At 45.9% G+C, this 18319-nt stretch overlaps 1 protein-coding gene across 2 annotated transcripts in view; it reads right to left on the bottom strand.

Moving 5' to 3' along the window:
* Window positions 1-4144, bottom strand: part of WDR33 (WD repeat domain 33) — a 126178-nt gene extending 122034 nt beyond the window's left edge. For both annotated transcript variants that reach the window (XM_089665541.1, XM_089665545.1), the window contains exon 1: window positions 4011-4144. The gene's annotated coding sequence lies outside the window, so the exon portion shown is untranslated. The remainder of the gene's footprint in view (window positions 1-4010) is intronic.
* Between the last annotated feature and the right edge of the window lie 14175 nt (window positions 4145-18319).

The following is an 18319-nucleotide window of genomic DNA, read 5'->3' as shown; positions in this document are numbered from 1 at the left end:
GGAATGCCCAGCCAGAGCCCAGATCTGAATCTGATCGAAAATTTGTGGGGTGATCTGAAGAGGGCACAGGAGATGCCCTCACAATCTGACAGATTTGGAGTGTTTTTGCAAGGATGAGTGGGCATATATTGCCAAGTCAAGATGTGCCATGCTGATAGACCCATACCCAAAAACACGGAGTGCTGTAATAAAATCAAAAAGGTGCTTCAAGAAAGTATTAGTTTAAGGGTGTGCACACTTATGCAACCATATTATTTTAGTTGTTTATTTTTACATCCCTCCACCTACAGGATTTCAGTTTGTTGTTCAACTGAGTAATACAGTTTATAGGTTACATTAAAAGGTGGAAAAAGTTCTAAAATTATTTATCTTTGTCTATTTATTTACACCACAGAAAGCTGACATTTTAACAGGGGGGTGTAGACTTTTTATATCCACTGTATATCTTAGCTCAGCTAGAGGGGAAGGCTGCAGTAACCAACTGTACCCAGGTTCTCAGCTGCCTATGCTGCTGCTGATGGAGAAAAGATTATATCAGGGAGATAAAACACTATCCTTTTACGTTGTAGGCCTCAAGCACACTGGACATTATAAAAACACCAGTAGCATTAGCTGTAGAATGCTACATTCAAAATGCAAGTTTTGTCACTATTTTAGCATTTGTCAGCAAAAATTATACTAACACAAAGCTTGAGGCTCAAAAATGCCAGATAGCTGTGGTTTTCAGCTGTAAAAACACTGCAAGGCTCCTCAAGTGCAGTTTTTTTTTTTTGGGGGGGGGGGGAATTCAGCTTGACCATGCCCCTGCCTGGCAACAGAGTTGGTCTTGTCATCTCTCCTGCTTTTCTTTTCTCCTTCCCTAATCTGTCCTCCATTGACACAGTCTGTTATTCATCATGATTACTCAGTATGCAGCATTGAATCTTTAGCATGTCAGATCAGTCTCTAGTGACTCGCTGATTATCGGCACAGCGCCAAGAATAAGAGCAACTACGGCTGTGCAGAGGAGAACAGCGCATTAATGGATTTTACACAGTATAAGCACTTATTTTTGCAGGTATACCTATGGAAAATATTAAAAAGGAACCAGCATCAAGTGAACTACCAGGACTTAATTTTCGGACTAAAGGTCCACTTTAAATAGACTCCATGAAACGTCTGACAGTTTTGTAGGGCAGCTTGTTCTGTAAAAGGAAAAATAACAGACTTGCTGGCTGGATCACCACGTGAAAATAAAGGAGGAAAAAAAAAAAAATCAAAAACCTCACCTAAGAACTGGCAAGCTGCTATATAAAACATATTACTTTGGGGTTTATTACCACTTTAAGGCTGCCTCTTCATTTGAATGGACTGCCTAGCTCACCAAGAAAGGCTCTTGTATCATTTCAGGCAGCGCATTGCATGTTAGCGTTGCATCATACATCTGTCAGCAAGGTGCACAGGGGTGGAATTCAGAATGAATGATACCGCAACACACCAACACTTGGAAAGTGCATTGGGGCCCATTCACACTAAGTGCAGTTACCTGTGTTTTTCCCCCCATGGATAAACGCAGGTTAAAGCGCCACTCATCCTATCAATTTAAAGGGTGAACGCTTTTGCTGTCAACCAAACCATCAAATAGCTGGTGTAATAACTAATATTATGAGCAGCACCAAGGCAGCTGCAGATAAAACAGGCTAAGATGGAAGCTTCCTTGGCTGAAACGGATTAAAGGGTTTAGTTCCCCTTTAACTGCAACAGCACACAGAAATAAAAAAAGTTTTCTGTGGGTCATGTTCAGATCAAAACAGGTTTCATTCCATTCCAGAGTTGTGCAATATTATGCAACACATTTTAATATTACTGCACCTGAATGGCCCTGCATGTAACTATGAAAAGGTAAAAAAAAAAAAAAAAAAAAAAAAAAAGAAGAGGGGGGGGGGGATGTGTGATGTGATGAAAAGCACATCTCACTGTCGCAAGGCTCTGCAGTCTAAAACAGACTTTGCTGAACAGCTCTAGTTTAGTAAATGGGGGGGGAAAAGAGAGTCAGAAAATGCCCTTACCGCATCACTACACATGAGCCCTTTGAATGGGTTCACACCAAAGTGTAGTCCAACCATGCAAGGAGCATTCCATGCGCATTTCCTGCACAGCACTCAAAACGCACTGCCTTTGCGTTCTGCTGTGGGTGGCAATACAAATGCAGATTAGGTAATGCAGTGCGTTTGCAGGCACCAGACCACATGGTATGAGGCGATTTGGTATAGCACATTTTTCAGAAGATGTGCATGTGCTACTTTTTGCATTCCAGTGCAATTTGCAGCCCATTCAAATGAATGGGCAGCAAAAATCGCACAGGAACGCAGACCACATACCTGTGTAGTTTCTGGTGTGACCCAGCCCTAGAACTTTTGCTGGATACCTCTGCCTACCTGGCAGTAAGGATGTTTATTACAGGTATCAAACACTATTGAATAAAGGTGCAGCGCTAAAACATCAATTCAATAAATAGGATAATTATCAATATACAGTGCAAATGCCAACAACCTGACAGATAAATCAACCAAGGTATGTCAAAATGACAAAATCGCCAACGTATATTCTTAATAACAGGAAAATGAATAAAGTGACAGTAGTGCAAACGCACGTCCAAAAGGTGATTAATGGTGCTAAAGTGACAAAGTATATAATATTCAAAGGATGTGAAGCTTCTAATCAAGTGACTCACTATGCATCTTCTGGTGATCAAATATTCGAATTACACACTCAGCAGACGCATAATTCCATCATGCATTTTGAGAAAATATCACGTCTCAGTAGGTCAGCTGGATTCTCTATCCTGGTAAGGACTTGCCTCTGGATCATTAAATGGGATGCAAAATCTCTTAGCACCTTTCTGGGTGGGCTAAGTTTGTTTTCTCAAAGTCAAGGAAAATCAGGATCATCTTTACAGAACCTTTTTATATTAGGACTTATCTTTGTTTACGAGCCACACTAGATTTTTACGTTGTTTTCCACCATCTCCAGATTGCTTTCCAGTGTTCCGTCTGCTCGCCCACATACAGGCGAGCAGATGTGATATTTTCTCAAAATGCATGATGGAATTATGCATCTGGTGAGTGTATAATTCAAATATTTGATCACCAGAAGATGCATAGTGGATCACTTGATTAGAAGCTTCACATTCTTTGATTATATAGACTGTCACTTTAGCACCATTATTCACCTTTTGGACGTGAGTTTGCACTACTGTCACTTTATTCATTTTCCTGTTATTAAGAATGTACATTGGCGATTTGTTATACCGTTTGATAGATTTATCTCTCAGGTTGTTGGCATTTGCACTTTATTTTGATATTTATTGAATTGATGTTTTAGCACTGCACCTTTATTCAATAGTCGGTCTTAGGAGGTTATTAGTGCCTTTCGGTGTACAGCGGCTCACTTTTATTCCTATTTACTACAGGTATCAAACACAATACACTGGGGACAATTTACTAGAACTGGAGGAGGCAGAATGCGGAGACGCTGTACATGGCAACCAATCAGCTTCTCTCTTTGGCTTGTTCAGATGAGCTTTAAAATTGAAAGCCAAGCTAGAAGCTGACTGGTTGCCATGCACATTAGCTCCAGATTCTGGCTGTTTCCTTCAATGGTGGGCCATTAAGTAAAACGACGAGATGAACCAGCCACAACACCTTTGGTTACTCCAAGCTCAGCTACAACAGGCCACACTGAGGCCGCCACTGGCTTCCATGACACCCCGCAGCCTTCTCAGAGGCAGGGAAGGTGAAGGAAGCCGCTCTGCTGAGCACACAGGCACGGCGCACACATCCCCACTCAACTCCTTGTCTATTTCGGTTTACAAGAGAGGTCAGCGTACACTGTCTACCACTGTGCTGCTCAGCGGCGCTTCTCAATTCATACAGGCCCGAACAGGAGAGGCCCGGTACTGTATAGGAAGGGAATAAGGAACGATAATAGTACGACTACGGCTCCCCGGCCACCATTTAGCTCTTACACACCCCTTACGACCACGACTCTGCTGCCTACACCGTTCTTCAAGCCGTTCCTCTAAGCTTCCGGTTCCGGTCTCGGCCTCTCTCTCCCAGTCGTGCTAAACCGCGGTCCGCCATTAATCACGTGAACCTTCTGTGCCCGCCCCTTCCTACACCATACCAGACTCGCCGCTGCCAATGACGCGTGCAGACTTTTTTTTTCTTTCAAGCCATCTTTATTAACAAAAAACAAAAACACACGAGGCAATCTTAGAGGCAATGAGGCTGATTTGCTAAAACATTGGCGGTCAGTTTTCTTAAAGCGCAGCTCCAGTCAAAGCTAAAAAAAATAAGTCAGCAGCTACAAAAACTGTAGATGTTGATTTTTAAAAAACAGCCGCTCACCTGTCCCTCAGTGACGCAGTGTCTTCACCTCAGGCAGTTTCACTGACTGTCCTTGCTCCCCATCACCGGCATCTTCAGTCTGGGCATCCGGCTGTTACAGCTTGCGGCTTAACAACCGGGTGCCCACTACGCATGCGTGAGAAGCGTGGCGCTCTGTGAATGGTCACGTAGTCTTCTGGGACCTGTCATGTGTCCCAGAACACTATGGGGAGGGAGGGCAGGTGGACAACTGCCACTTCTGATCGCCCAGGCGATTGCAGCGGAAGTGGGAGCGGATACCTGTCAAAGTCGGGTACACACTCCCCAAAGCTGTTGACTTTTAAAAAAAACATCCGCTCACCTGTTCCTCGGTCACTCAGTGTCCTCACCACAGGCAGTTTCACTGGCTGTCCTTGTTCCCCATCGTCGGCATCTTCAGTCTGGGCATCCGGCTGTGACAGCTTGCGGCTTAACAGCCGGGTGCCCACTACGCATGTGTGAGAAGCGTTGCGCTCTGTGAATGGTCACGTAGTCTTCTGGGACCTGTCATGTGTCCCAGAACACTATGGGGAGGGAGGGCAGGTGGACAACTGCCACTTCTGATCGCCCAGGCGATTGTAGCGGAAGTGGGAGCGGATACCTGTCAAAGTCAGGTACACACTCCACAAAGGTGCCAATTCTTCACAAGGAGTGGGGGACCAGTACATAAAGCAGAACTTTCCTTTTTGGGTGGAGCTCCGCTTTAATATAATGGGGGGGTCTCCAGTGTGGCCCTCTGAGGTCACCAAAGGGCCACAGATACAATTCAGTGAATGTTCAGTGTTAAGCTGGCCATACATCATACAATTTTCTTTGTTTTTTTTTATAGTGCCTGCCTGGTTGCACGCAAATTGAAAGTGTTTAGGTTTGACCTTATATTATATGGCTTTGGTAAATCTAAAAGAAAATTGTACAAGAAAATGGTATAATGTATGACTAGTCGCATTTACGCTGGCATAGTAGCCTATTCATTTGAACTGGCTGCTGTATCTGCTAGAAACACATGGAAAAGGTCCCTGCAACTTTTCTAAAATTCAGCCGCATAGTGCTATGCCTTTACCAGCACAGGAAAACATGCTGAGGTTTCCAATGCATGTAGGTGCCATTAGGAATTATTGGCATCCAGCACGGCTGATAGCAGTGTGTTTTTGCTGTGGATGAGAGAAAGTGTGCGATTTAAATGCAATTCCACACCTGCATAGAAGTAAACCTAGCTATAGAGACAGCAGACACACAGCAGGATAACATCAAAGTCTACAGACATGATACAAGAGATGATCAGAGATTGGCGACGTGATACAAGAGATGCTCAGAGACTGCAGATATGACGCAAGAGATGCTCAGAGACTGCAGATATGATGCAAGAGATGGTCAGAGAATGCAGACATGATGCAAAAGGTGATCAGAGATTGGGGACATGATACATGAGATTATCAGAGACTGCAGACATGACACAAGAGATGGTCAGAGAATGCAGACATGATGCAAAAGGTGATCAGAGATTGGGGACATGATAAAAGAGATGTTCAGAGACTGCAGATATGATGCAAGAGGCGATCAGAGATTGGGGACATGATACATGAGATTATCAGAGACTGCAGACATGACACAAGAGATGGTCAGAGAATGCAGACATGATGCAAGAGGTGATCAGAAATTGGGGACATCATGCTAGAAAAGGTCAGAGACTGCAGACATGACACAAAGAGAAAACCAGAGATTGGGGACATGATACAAGAAATGATCAGAGACTGCAGACATAATACAAGAGATGATCAGAGACTACAGACATGATACAAGAGATAGTCAGAGACTGCAGATATGATTCAAGCGGCGATCAGAGATTGAGGACATGATACAAGAGATGGTCAGAGATTGGGGACATGGTACAAGAGATGATCAGAGACTGCAAACATGATGCAAGAGGCGATCAGAGAATGCAGACATGATACAAGAGGTGATCAAAGATTAGGGACATGATACAAGAGATGGTCAGAGATTGCGAGCATGACATAAGAGATCGTAAGAAACTATGGGCACAATATAAGATTGTCAGAGACTTCAAACATGATACAAGAGATGATCAGAGTTTGGGGACAAGATACAAGAGATGGTCAAAGACTGCAAACATGATACAAGAGGTGATCAGAGATTGGGGACATGATACAAGAGATGATCAGAGACTGCGGGCATGAAATAAGAGATGGCCAGAAAACATGATATAGGAGTTGCTGAAGACTGGTAACCTGCTTTAAGAGATATCATAGACTGGAGACACATTACACGAGACTGCTAGAGATCACTGCCATAAAAGGGTAATTGGGAATAACAAATAAGTGTAGGGGCCCCAAGGCCCACACAAAAAGTGCCAGAGGACCACATGCAGCCCTTGGGCTACAGGTTGAGAACCAGAGTGCTAAAGATTTTAGAATCTTATCATGTGAATATTTATTTAAATTACCCTATCATGTGCAAAACATCTGCAAATGACTGGGTGCTCAAAGTGAATAGGAGTTTGCTTTTCACGATTTGATGATTAAACTTAGTATTTACACAATTAAATTTTTTGAGTGAAGATTCTCAGATTCAGAGCTTTGTTGGCCATAATTCTCTTGTGGATCATATAAGTGCACTCCTTTAACTCAGCTTCAGCTTATAGTAGGCCTATTGTCCGCTGTCAGCTGATATGGCAAAGCTGTTCCAACGTCTGGAAGGATCCCAAATATGTTGTCAGTGCACGCTTGATAGCTGATGTCAGCTGTGCCCGTCCCCTATCCAAGCCGGCGCTGCAGTGGGAAGCAGACAGGAGAACGGTGGCAGAGAGTCACTGTGTAATGGATTTCTGGCAAGAAGAATTGCGATCGGGAACGCGCATGCGCATAGGAATTCCGCAGAAAAGTTGCTGGTTGTGCGCATGCGTGCAGGAACGCATGATCACGCACACGTGCACACACATGGCGAAGATTGTCGCCAGACGGCCCATTTAAGGAGTGCCTCTGCTCAGGTTCAGTGCTGACTGGTCTTCAGCCCCCCCGTGTCCTGCTTGTTCCTGTACGATTCCTCCATTACCAACCCGGCTTGTTCTTGACCCGACTTCGATTACTCTCCTGATACCGGTTCCTGACTTCGGCTCTGCTCTTGACCCTGGCTTTTCCTTCTGATTCTGTACCGCACTGCCTGACTGTTGATGACCCTGGCTATCCCATGACTCTGCTCCAGTCTCTTGTCCTCACTACCTACCTTGCTCTGCTGCACGTCTGGCAATCCACAGAACCTGCTCTGTCTATTATTACGGTGTCCAAATCAGAGGATCATCCGCCTTCCAAGGTCATCATCTGCAAGAGCTGCAAGCAACAACCACTGGCGCTCTTGTCCCCCTGGTCCCTAGACTCCCTCTGTTCCAACATCAGCGGGGTCATGGCTAGTGACACAAGTGAGGCCGACCTCGTCAATTCAGTCTCCCATCAGGTACGTGACAGTACCAGTCAGCCAATGATGGAGTCTGAAAGGGAGGCCTCGCAACTGGGGAACATTTGCCAATCAGTAGCTACCTTGTTTAACTTGATACAAGACTTGCAGAAAAACTTTGAGCATCTGGAGAGTAAACTGCTAACCGACTCTAATGTCCGCACAGACACGGATCTCACGGCAGCCTTAGATGCAACCACTCAAACGGAGCCCAGTATGATATTTGGAACTCCTGCCCTACCGGAACCCCGGGTGCCTACTCCTGAGTTTTTTACAGGAGACCGCGGGAAGTTCAGGACTTTTCGTAACTCCTGTGAGTTATATTTTTCCCTGTTTCCAGGGACCTTTTCATCACCAAATACTAAGGTGGGATTTATCATTACACTTCTCAGGAATGAACCACAGTCCTGGGCATACCACCTCCGTGAACAACATGATCCGACCCTAACTTCAGTGGACTCATTTTTCACAGCAATGGCACAAATCTATGCTTATCCCTTCCTGCGCCAAACCGCTGAATCTATGCTTAGTAAGCTACAGCAAGGCCAAAGGCCTGTGGAAGAATATGTCACTGACTTCCGCATCTGGAGTTCTGATACTCAGTGGAATGAGTCTGCTCTCCGCTACCAGTTCCGTCTTGGTCTTTCTGATACCCTGAAGGATGAGCTGGCCTGAGTGGGGGTCAGATTCAGGAAAGACAGGATGAGAGGACTAACGGGAAGATTCTGATATGCTCAGAAATTGGGCCCTCCGTGCCCTGTACGAATGCTGTTCCATCAGAATCGCCTACTAATCCAGCTTTTGTAGACCACAGTTGTCCGCAGCAGAAGGCCTTCGACGGCAGAAGTCCAACCTCTGCCTCTACTGTGGTGATGCAGGTCATTATGTGGCGACATGCCCGATAAAACCTCATAAGTCCTCTCTCAACTGTTTCTATATGATGCACCCCCAAGAGACCAGCCAAACGCATCTATCCTTTCATCTTCAACTGCAACTGGCCGTAAGGACAATCACGGTCCTGGCCATCATAGACTCGGGTGCTTGTAATTGTTTTATGGATGCTAACTTCGCCATCCAGAATAAGATTATGCTCCGTACCAAGGCACAAAAACTTGCAGTTCATCTGGCAGATGGGTCCAGTATCAGTTCTGGCCCTGTAACACAAGAAACCATGCCAATATTTTGCTACTCCTCCTCAGGACACCAGGAATTTCTATGTCTGGATATCATTACCTCCCCGATTTTTCCAGTTATTCTCGGCATGCCTTGGGTAAGAGCACACAACCCAACCATCAATTGGTTGTCTGGAGAGATCTTCTTCCCTTCGGAGTATTGTCTGAACCACTGTATTCCTAAAGAAACAAGTGTAGCAACTCCTCTTCTCAGTATTCACTCTGATCCCGAGACCATGAAACTCGTTCCTGTGGTGTATCACAAGTATCTGGACGTTTTCAATAAAAAGTGTGCCAATACTCTTCCTCCTCATCGCTCCTATGACTGCCCGATTGAGTTCCTGCCCGGTGCCGAAATTCCTTTCGGTCGAATTTACCCCTTATCCGAAGTCGAATTAGAGGTCCTCCGGGTGTATATTGATGAGAGTCTGGAAAAAGGGTTTATTCGGCCTTCTACATCACCAGCAGGAGCCGGCATCTTCTTTGTTGAGAAGAAGGATCACACTCTTAGACCTTGTGTAGACTACCGTGACCTAAACAAGATAACGGTCAAGAATCGTTATCCCCTTCCTCTAATTCCCGAATTATTTCAAAGGCTGCGAGGAGCATGCTTCTTCTCAAAATTAGATCTGAGGGGCGCTTACAATCTAGTGAGAATTTGTGAAGGTGACGAATGGAAGACGGCCTTTCGAACACGATTTAGGCATTTTGAATACTTGGTAATGCCCTTTGGTCTCTGTAATGCCCTAGCAACTTTCCAACACCTAGTAAACAATATATTTCGGGACTATCTGGATCTATTCCTAATCGTTTATCTGGACGACATCCTGGTTTTCTCCAGTTCAATAGAAAGTCATCGGGATCACGTATAGAAGACCCTGGATAGACTGCGCCAGCAGGGGCGGACTGACCATTTGGAAACTCGGGCACTGCCCGAGGGCCTGGGGTCAGTAGGGGGCCCCATGAGATGCCCCTGGTACCTTTTTCATAGGCTTTTTTGAGTTTGGGCAAGGACACAGGGGCCCCATGATCCCCTTTTGCCCGGGGGCCCCATGAATTGTCAAATCCACCCCTGTACGCCAGCATCGCCTTTACGCAAAGGCTGAGAAATGTGAATTCGAGAGACAATCTATCCAGTTCCTTGGACTTGTGATCACTCCTGAGGGCATCTCTATGGACCCCCAAAAGGTGTCCTCCATCTTAGAATGGCCCATTCCAGGAGACAGGAAAGCAGTGCAGTGCTTTATAGGGTTCGCAAATTTCTACAGGAAATGTATCAAAAACTTCTCTGGAATCATCGCAACAGTAAAACAGCTCACCAGGCAGCATATTCCCTTCAAGTGGACTCCTTAGGCCCAAGCAGCCTTTGAGCAATTAAAGACCCTGTTCACCTCTGCACCTATCCTGAAGCATCCAGACCCTGCTCTAGCCTTTGTCCTTGAAGTGGACGCTTCGGAGAATGCTGTAGGAGCCATATTGTCACAAAGACAGGGACTCAAATCCCTTCTGCACCCTGTTGCATTTTTGTCCAGGAAATTAAATGTCTCTGAAAGAAATTATGATGTGGGAGACAGAGAGTTACTAGCCATCAAGGCAGCATTGGAAGAATGGCGCTACTTACTGGAGGGAGCATCCCACCCTATTCTCATCTTCACAGATCATAAAAACCAGGAGTACCTGAAAACGGCAAAACGCCTCAGGCCACGACAAGCAAGATGGGCACTACTCTTCTCCCGCTTTGTCTTCCATCTGACGTACCGTCCCGGTTCAAAAAATGGTAAACCTGACGCACTCTCCCGTATGTTTCCCGACCCAATTTCGCAGTCTGAACCTGACACGAATTGCCAGCCAAGAATTTCTTACTTCTCCAGACAGACCTCGTAACGCAAATAAGAGAGGTGATGAATAATCATCCACCCCCCAGAGATATGCATCTGCAGTTGAAGGACAGTGTGTATTTCCACAAGGAACAAATCTTTGTGCCCGAAGAACTCAGGGCTCTTATTCTCAAGAGATGTCACGACCATTCCTTAGCAGGTCACTTCGGGATTCATAAGACTTCAGATTTGGTCTCTCGCTCTTTCTGGTGGCCAAACGCAATAAAAGATTGCCAGGACTATGTGAGATCTTGTACAGTCTGCCTTAGGAACAAGTCTGAGAAAGCCAAGACTTGGGGCCTGTTGGAATCTTTGCCCGTACTGGAAAAACTTTGGAGTATGATCTTCATGGACTTTATTGTGGAACTTCACCCATCGGAGGGATTCACCACTATTTTGTAGTGATTGACTGCCTCCGCTTTTATCAAAGAGATCGTAAGACTACATGGCGTTCCCCTTAATATTGTGTCTGACCGAGGAGTGCAATTTACATCCAAATTTTGGAAAGCTCTGTGTGAGGTATTAGAGATCGAGTTACGCTTTTCCTCTGCTTATCACCCACAAACGAATGGACAAACGGAAAGAATGAATCAAACTCTGGAGCAATACCTCCAATGCTTCTCCTCATATTAACAGGATGACTGGGTATCTCTCCTTCCATTAGCAGAGTTCGCGTACAATAATTCCATTCATTCCGCCACCAAGCAATCTTCCTTTTACTCTAACTATGGATATCATCCCTCCTTTCTTCTGGAAATACCAGTGGAAGCCGCTGTCCTGGCAGTACAAGAAAGGATGCAGTTCCTCAGGAGGAACAGCAAAGTATTGCAGAAGACGATTTCCGAAGCTCAGGCGAGTAACAAAAAATTTTTTGACAGAAAGAGAAGAGGCAACTTAAAACTGAAACAAGGGGATAAAGTCCGGTTATCCACTGCTAATCTAAAATTAAGTTGTCCGTCAAGAAAGCTTGGTCCAAGATACCTGGGACCATTTACTATCAAGAGAAAGGTGAACCCTGTGGCTTTTGAATTGGAACTACCTGCTAACATGAAGATTCACCCGGTATTCCATTGCTCCTTGTTAAAACCGCATATCCCAAGTGGATTTCCCAACCGAGATTTCGGAGGCGCCTGCCCCACTGCTGGTTGAGGGAAATGAAGAGTACGAGGTTGAGGCTATCCTGAATTGTAGGAAGAGGGGCGGACAGACCCTGTTCCTCATCAAATGGAAAGGTTATGGACCAGAGGATAATTCCTGGGAACTATCCACTAATGTCCATGCCCCACAGATAGTTCAAGCCTATCTCCATCGTCACCCTGAGAAACGAGCCCTAGTGGGCATCTGGAGGCTGCCCCTAAGGGGGGGGGGGCAATGTAAGGGATTTCCGGCAAGAACAATCGAGATTGGGAACGCGCATGCGCATAGGAATTCCAGCAGAAGAGTTGCCGGTTGTGCGCATGCGCGCAGGAACATGCTCACACGCACGTGCACACGCACGGCGAAGATTGGCGCCAGACGGCCCATTTAAGGAGTGCCTCTGCTCAGGTTCAGTGCTGACTGATCTTCAGCTGACTGATCTTCACACTTTGGTCTTGTCAAACATAAAAGAATTGGGACTCCATAGGAACTCCACTATCAATTCAACAAATTATTTCTGTTTAACACATTCATGCCTGGCCTATAGTAAAATGACAACCGGACGGGACATTCGCCGTTCTGTGTGGACATCATATGACATTCTCCACAGAACATGCCTCGCACGCACCCCACGGGACGCGCTATGGTGTGATCTGTCACCCACTGTGTTTACTAGCAGAGGACAGATCATTGTACTAGCTTGCTGCCGATACCATTTGATTGCTGTACCAATCAAAGCAGATCACATGACAATTGTATACACTGGATGGCATCCATTCATGCCATTCATTTTGTATTACTGTGTTGATCTCTGTGATTAGTCACAGTGATCACATGGTACGGCCAGGGCCAATCACAGCCCATCTGTACTATATGATTAGCTGTAACCAATCATAGCTATTCATAATAGTAAACACTGAATGAATTGGTTTATTTCAGTAAAATTGGTTGTTTATAATAGTGAATATCACAGTTATAAGCAATCATAGTAAAGAAAAAAAAAAGAAAACCTGAACAACATTTTTTTAAATTTCTTAATTTTTTAAAAAATTGTGACAAAAAAATTACAACTTCAAACAACTCAGCATGCCACTTACCAAATACCTTGGACTCTCTACTTTCTAAAAAGGAATAATTTGGGGGATATTTGTACTGTACTGTTTTTTTATTATTCTGTTTATTAGTGGTTTCAATATGAACACAAAACACTGAGTCAGGCAGTGTGATCCACACAAGGGTGCACTAACCAGCAAAGAAAAAAAGAATAGGGGCACCAAGTGCCAGATATTAATACAATGTAAACGTTTTAACAAATGTAGCATTTGCTAACTCCTGTTTCTTTAAAGTTTCTTTATACATAGGCAAGGTGGAATTAACCAATTGTTGCCAGAACTGGACTGAGGAGGGAGAGGAGTTCTTCCAGTTCAAGACAATTGCTTTTTGGGCATAGAATAGATGCAGACCTTTAAAGGTCCTTTCCACTACTGTGGGAACTATTTCTTCCACTAGGCCCAGCAAACAGATCCTAGGAGAAGGGGTAAAGATGGTGCCTACCACTGCATTAATAATACTAACAACGCTCTCCAAATACTGCAAAATAGCTGAGCAATCCCAGAAAACATGTATAAAATCCACTGTTGGGTAAGTACATCTCCAGCAGGCTGGAGGAGATGTTGGATCAAGTTTCTGGAGGTGATAAGGTGTAAAGTACACCCTATGCAAAATTTTGAATTGAACTAGTCTGTTTCTGATGGAAACAAGATGTTTGAGTGCTGAGTCCCACATATCCGTCCAATCATCATCGTTGAAATCTGGGATATCCCTCAGCCGCTTCTGTCTGAGGGTGAACAAGTCTGGTAGGGACTCCAGCAAGAGATACTCATAAATAGTAGAAGTATGCTTGTCCGGGTCAGCAGACCGGAGTAAAGCTTAGTGGCAAACTGACAACCAAAGGCATGAGAGACCTGCAGATACCGGAAGAGAAAATGTGCTGGTAAATTATATTTGAAGCAAAGCAGAGAGATAAGGAACAAGGTACCATTCTCCACATTATTTGAGAGAAGGTTTATTTGATATTTGGCCCAACTGTGAGGGTCGGGTAAAGCATACAAGTGTGGTAGTGAGGTGTTGCTAGAGTAAGCGGTAAAAGGGCCACTACAGGTGGCAGTTTACAGCCTAAACCCCATTCCCAGGCCTGTAGATTAGTTAACATAGAAGAAGTTAATTGATATAGGGCCTTGGGGGTCCCAAGGCCCTATATCAATTAACGTCTTCTATGTTAACTAATATAAAGTAATAATTGTAGAGCTCCCAGTGACTGCAGGATGGCAGCCTTCAAAATAATGTCAGGATTGAAAATATCTGGGCAAAGCCACCAATGTGCCGTCACCAGTTGTTTACCAATATAATATTTTTGACAGTCTGGTAAGGCCAATCATCCCTGTAGGGTGGGCTGCATAAGTGTAGCTAGTTTGTATCAGGGAGTATGACCGAACCCAGAGGAAGGAGGATAGCATCTGATTCAATTGAACAAAGAATGATTTCAGGATCCACTGGGGAGATTTACAAAACAAGTGAGTTTGGGTAATATTTTCATTTTAAACAAATTATTAAGGCCTAGTAGAGAAATCGGTGGATACCCCATGCCTTTGTTTTAACTTTAATCTCTTGTATGACAGGCAAGAGAAATTCAATCAGAAATGTTCCAATATAACCACACCAAGGTATTTGAACTGGTCAACTCATTGTAAATGGCGATCTGGAGGGGCCAAGGAAAGGGCATCTACATCAATTGGGAATAACAGAGATTTGCCCCAATTAACCTTAAGACCTGTGATCTGTGCAAGTGTTAAGCACCTGAAGTGCTTCCTGTAGGGAGGGGTCAGCATAATTTAGGCAAAGCAAGAGGTCATCCATGTACAGAGTTACCCGTTCCTCCAACCAGCCAATCCAGAGGATCTGATGTCAGAGGAGATTCAAAATGTATCAGCCACTGGTTCCATTACAAGAGCAAAAAGGTCTGGGTAGAAAGGGCAGCCCTGTTGGGTTCCGCAAAACAATGGGAAAGACCACCCCCAATGGGAAAGACCACCCCCAAGCATTATAGATGCAAACCAGTGCACAACCATTGTATATATCGAAGAGGGAGACCAGGGGCGGACTGACAACTTATGGGGCCCCCGGGCAATAGGGGATCATGGGGCCCATGTCCTTGCCCAAACTCAAAAAAGCCTATGAAAAAAGGTACCAGGGGCATCTCATGGGGCCCCCTACTGACCCCGGGTCCTCGGGCAGTGCCCGAGTTTTAAAATGGTCAATCCGCCCCTGAGGGAGACCCATCCTTCTCAACTCCTTCAGAGACACTTCTGTGACCAAGACCCCCAATCGGTGGGGCAAAACACAGAGGGCATGGCTAGCGTGGTGCTGAGGCCACTCAACATATACAACACCCCTGATAAAGACAACTAATCGAAATGTGTTGGGTTACTCCTATATGAGATAAGGGGAAGCAGACGCCACTCAAGACCAGCCCCGGGAGTCCAGCGTGTTGCATATGTTGAATGGCCTCAGCACCACGCTAGCCATGCCCTCTGTGTTTTGCCCCACCGATTGGGGGTCTTGGTCACAGAAGTGTCTCTGTGACCAAGACCCGATGGGCTGGTCAAAACACATCAGAGGGCATGGCTAGCGCAGTGCTGAGGCCACTCAACATATACAACACGCTGGACTCCCGGGGCTGGTCTTGAGCGGCGTCTGCTTCCCCTTATCTCATATAGGAGTAACCCAACGCATTTTGATTAGTCGTCTTTATCAGGGATGCTTGTGGTATGTTATATCATATAAGGACCAAAGAACACTACAGTCATGTACATTGATATGTGCACGTTGATGCCTATACTTGGTGCACACAGAAAACCACCTCTGTCACCAGGAGAAAGCCAAAAAAGGTTGTTAATGACACCAACTGCAGGGCTCTCCTGTTATCAAAATTCCTTCCATTTACTGATTATGTTATGGTGTATTATCTATTGTCTTCTATCTGATTATTTGTTTTGGAATGTCTGTGGCATTATTGTGATTAGCGCAACATCAATTTTCTGTTTATCATAGTATTATAGTGATGTACAAGTTATTCTTCAAGGACTACGTATATTGTACTCCGATCAGCCATGATAATTTTTTTAATGATTGTCAAATAAAGATGGTTCATGGTTTCAGAATATTGTTTTTAATGTGCCTATAAAGTCCCTGTAAGGGACCGCCCGGCGGTACCACTAGCACTCCACTGATCGGATGTTCCCAGCGCACGGAGTCTAAGCCCCAGAGTACTTGTTCACCAGGGCCCCTGATGGTGGGGATGGACTTGGAGTACCCCAGGACCAGGTCGTGACTACTGAGGACACCCGTCAGTGGTAGGGGTATTCGCCAGGGGCTCCCACGGGAGAGAGCCAGGTATGAGGAGGTCTGGAGACCCCGTAGAGAGGGACGGATGGATGGATGGCTGAGCAGGAGCAGGGTCATACAAGCCGGGTCGGTAACTATGGGGACGGTGCGGTACAGAGCAGCGGGCAGAGAATAGTCGGGTCACACGCCAGGTCAGCAACAGCAGGTCAGATCCAATAGGGGGCATTCAGGAGAGAGGTCAGGCAAGCAAGGGTCAAGAACAGGAGAAAACAGCAAGGTCAGGGCACAATCCGGGTCAGCAACTTACTTCAAACAGGTTCACAGGTTCACAGGATACAAGAGACCAAAAGGCACTGAATGACAGCTCAGGGCCGTTTAAATATCCCGCCCTGCGCTGTCATTGGTGCCAGGCGCGTGCCCGCGGTCACCACTGCGCATGCGCGAACCTGATTGCCGCGGTCGGCCAAGTCCCGGCGCTCGCGTACAGGGAGGTGTACTGCGCCTGCGCCGAGCCCAGCGGCGCGACGATCTCTGACAGTCCCAGCCACAAATTATTATTTGGGATGATGGCACACTTTAGCATTTAATAATCCTCTTAGGCTCCAATCAGACGAGGCGGACTCCGTCAAGCGGATCTGCCTCCTCAGCGGGGGATCTCTTCGCTGATCCCCACTGAAAAAGTGGATGACAGGTCTGTCTGCTCCACTATGCAGATTGGACACATACACAGCCTGCTGTTCTCTATGGGGAAGTCAGATGGAAACAGATCCCCATCTATCTGTTTTTAGCATACAGGATCAGATGGGATGCCTGAGGGTGTCAGTGGATACATGTCCGCTGACACCCACCGCTCCATAGAGAGCTGTGGATGGTCCAATTGGGTCCCCCTGAAAAACTAACTGGCAGACCCAATTGGACCATCAGTGTGAGAGAGGCCTTATATGGTATAAACCCAGACCAGCTTATCTGGGAGTCCAGCATTGTCAGTATACGGTGACAGCCCACTTTACCAGAGTCTCAATAGTACTCACACGGACTGGGCTTTTTTACTAAGGAGCCATCATGTCTCTGGGTGACCACAGAATAGCTTCGGCTTGGCTGTCATTCTTTCACAACCCCCCCCCCCCAATCCTTGTGAATGGCCTGACCCTTGCGCCACTCTTTTTTAATGTCCTGAAAGTGGGCCCAGACTCCTTCCAAATGATGTCCTCTCAGATGTTTGGGGACATGCATGTGGTCCCAGATTAAGTCCTCCTCCCGATGTGTTCTGGACTCTTCCACTAAGTCTATAATGTCCTAAGGGACTTAGGGGTACTCCAGGCCCCTTCTGCCGCTACTCTCCTCTGTATCTCCCGTTCCAGCTGGGAGAAGCAGGGCAGGTTTCTCTTGTCCCCAACCCAGGCTGTATGCAGGACTGTGGGGAACGGACAACCCACTCCTGCATATCAGTGTCTCTGGCACTGGTTCTAGGCCAGGGTGAAGCAGAAGACTTAAATGGTGGGGCTTGGGATGAAATCCTGTTTGGTTCTAACCTGCAGGATTATCTAACAGAGTATGGTGTGTATGGGGGTTCTGACAATCAACTGTAGTGTCGCCCCAGTGTCACTCCTCTTCTGCCCCTCAGAGGTCTATCCCTCCTGCTCTATCTCCAGTTGCTCAGCGCAACGGCAAGCACATACACGGTGTGCACTTTGCTGTCCTTTGCAGTCACATAGCCTTTGTTGGTGGCCCCCTGCAGAGCAGCTGAAGGACGTCTTTGTACTGATGACCCACCCTGGTTGCTCCAGGCGACAACGGGCAGAACAACAAGTAAATCGGACGTTTCATATGAGTTAAGCAGCACATGCAAGGCACA

The sequence above is a fragment of the Staurois parvus genome, unplaced genomic scaffold (assembly GCF_062004578.1).
Source record: "Staurois parvus isolate SC_StPar_1 unplaced genomic scaffold, SC_StPar_1.0 ptg000049l, whole genome shotgun sequence".
NCBI classification, from domain to species: Eukaryota; Metazoa; Chordata; class Amphibia; order Anura; family Ranidae; genus Staurois; species Staurois parvus.
This window is presented reverse-complemented; position numbering and strand designations above follow the sequence as displayed.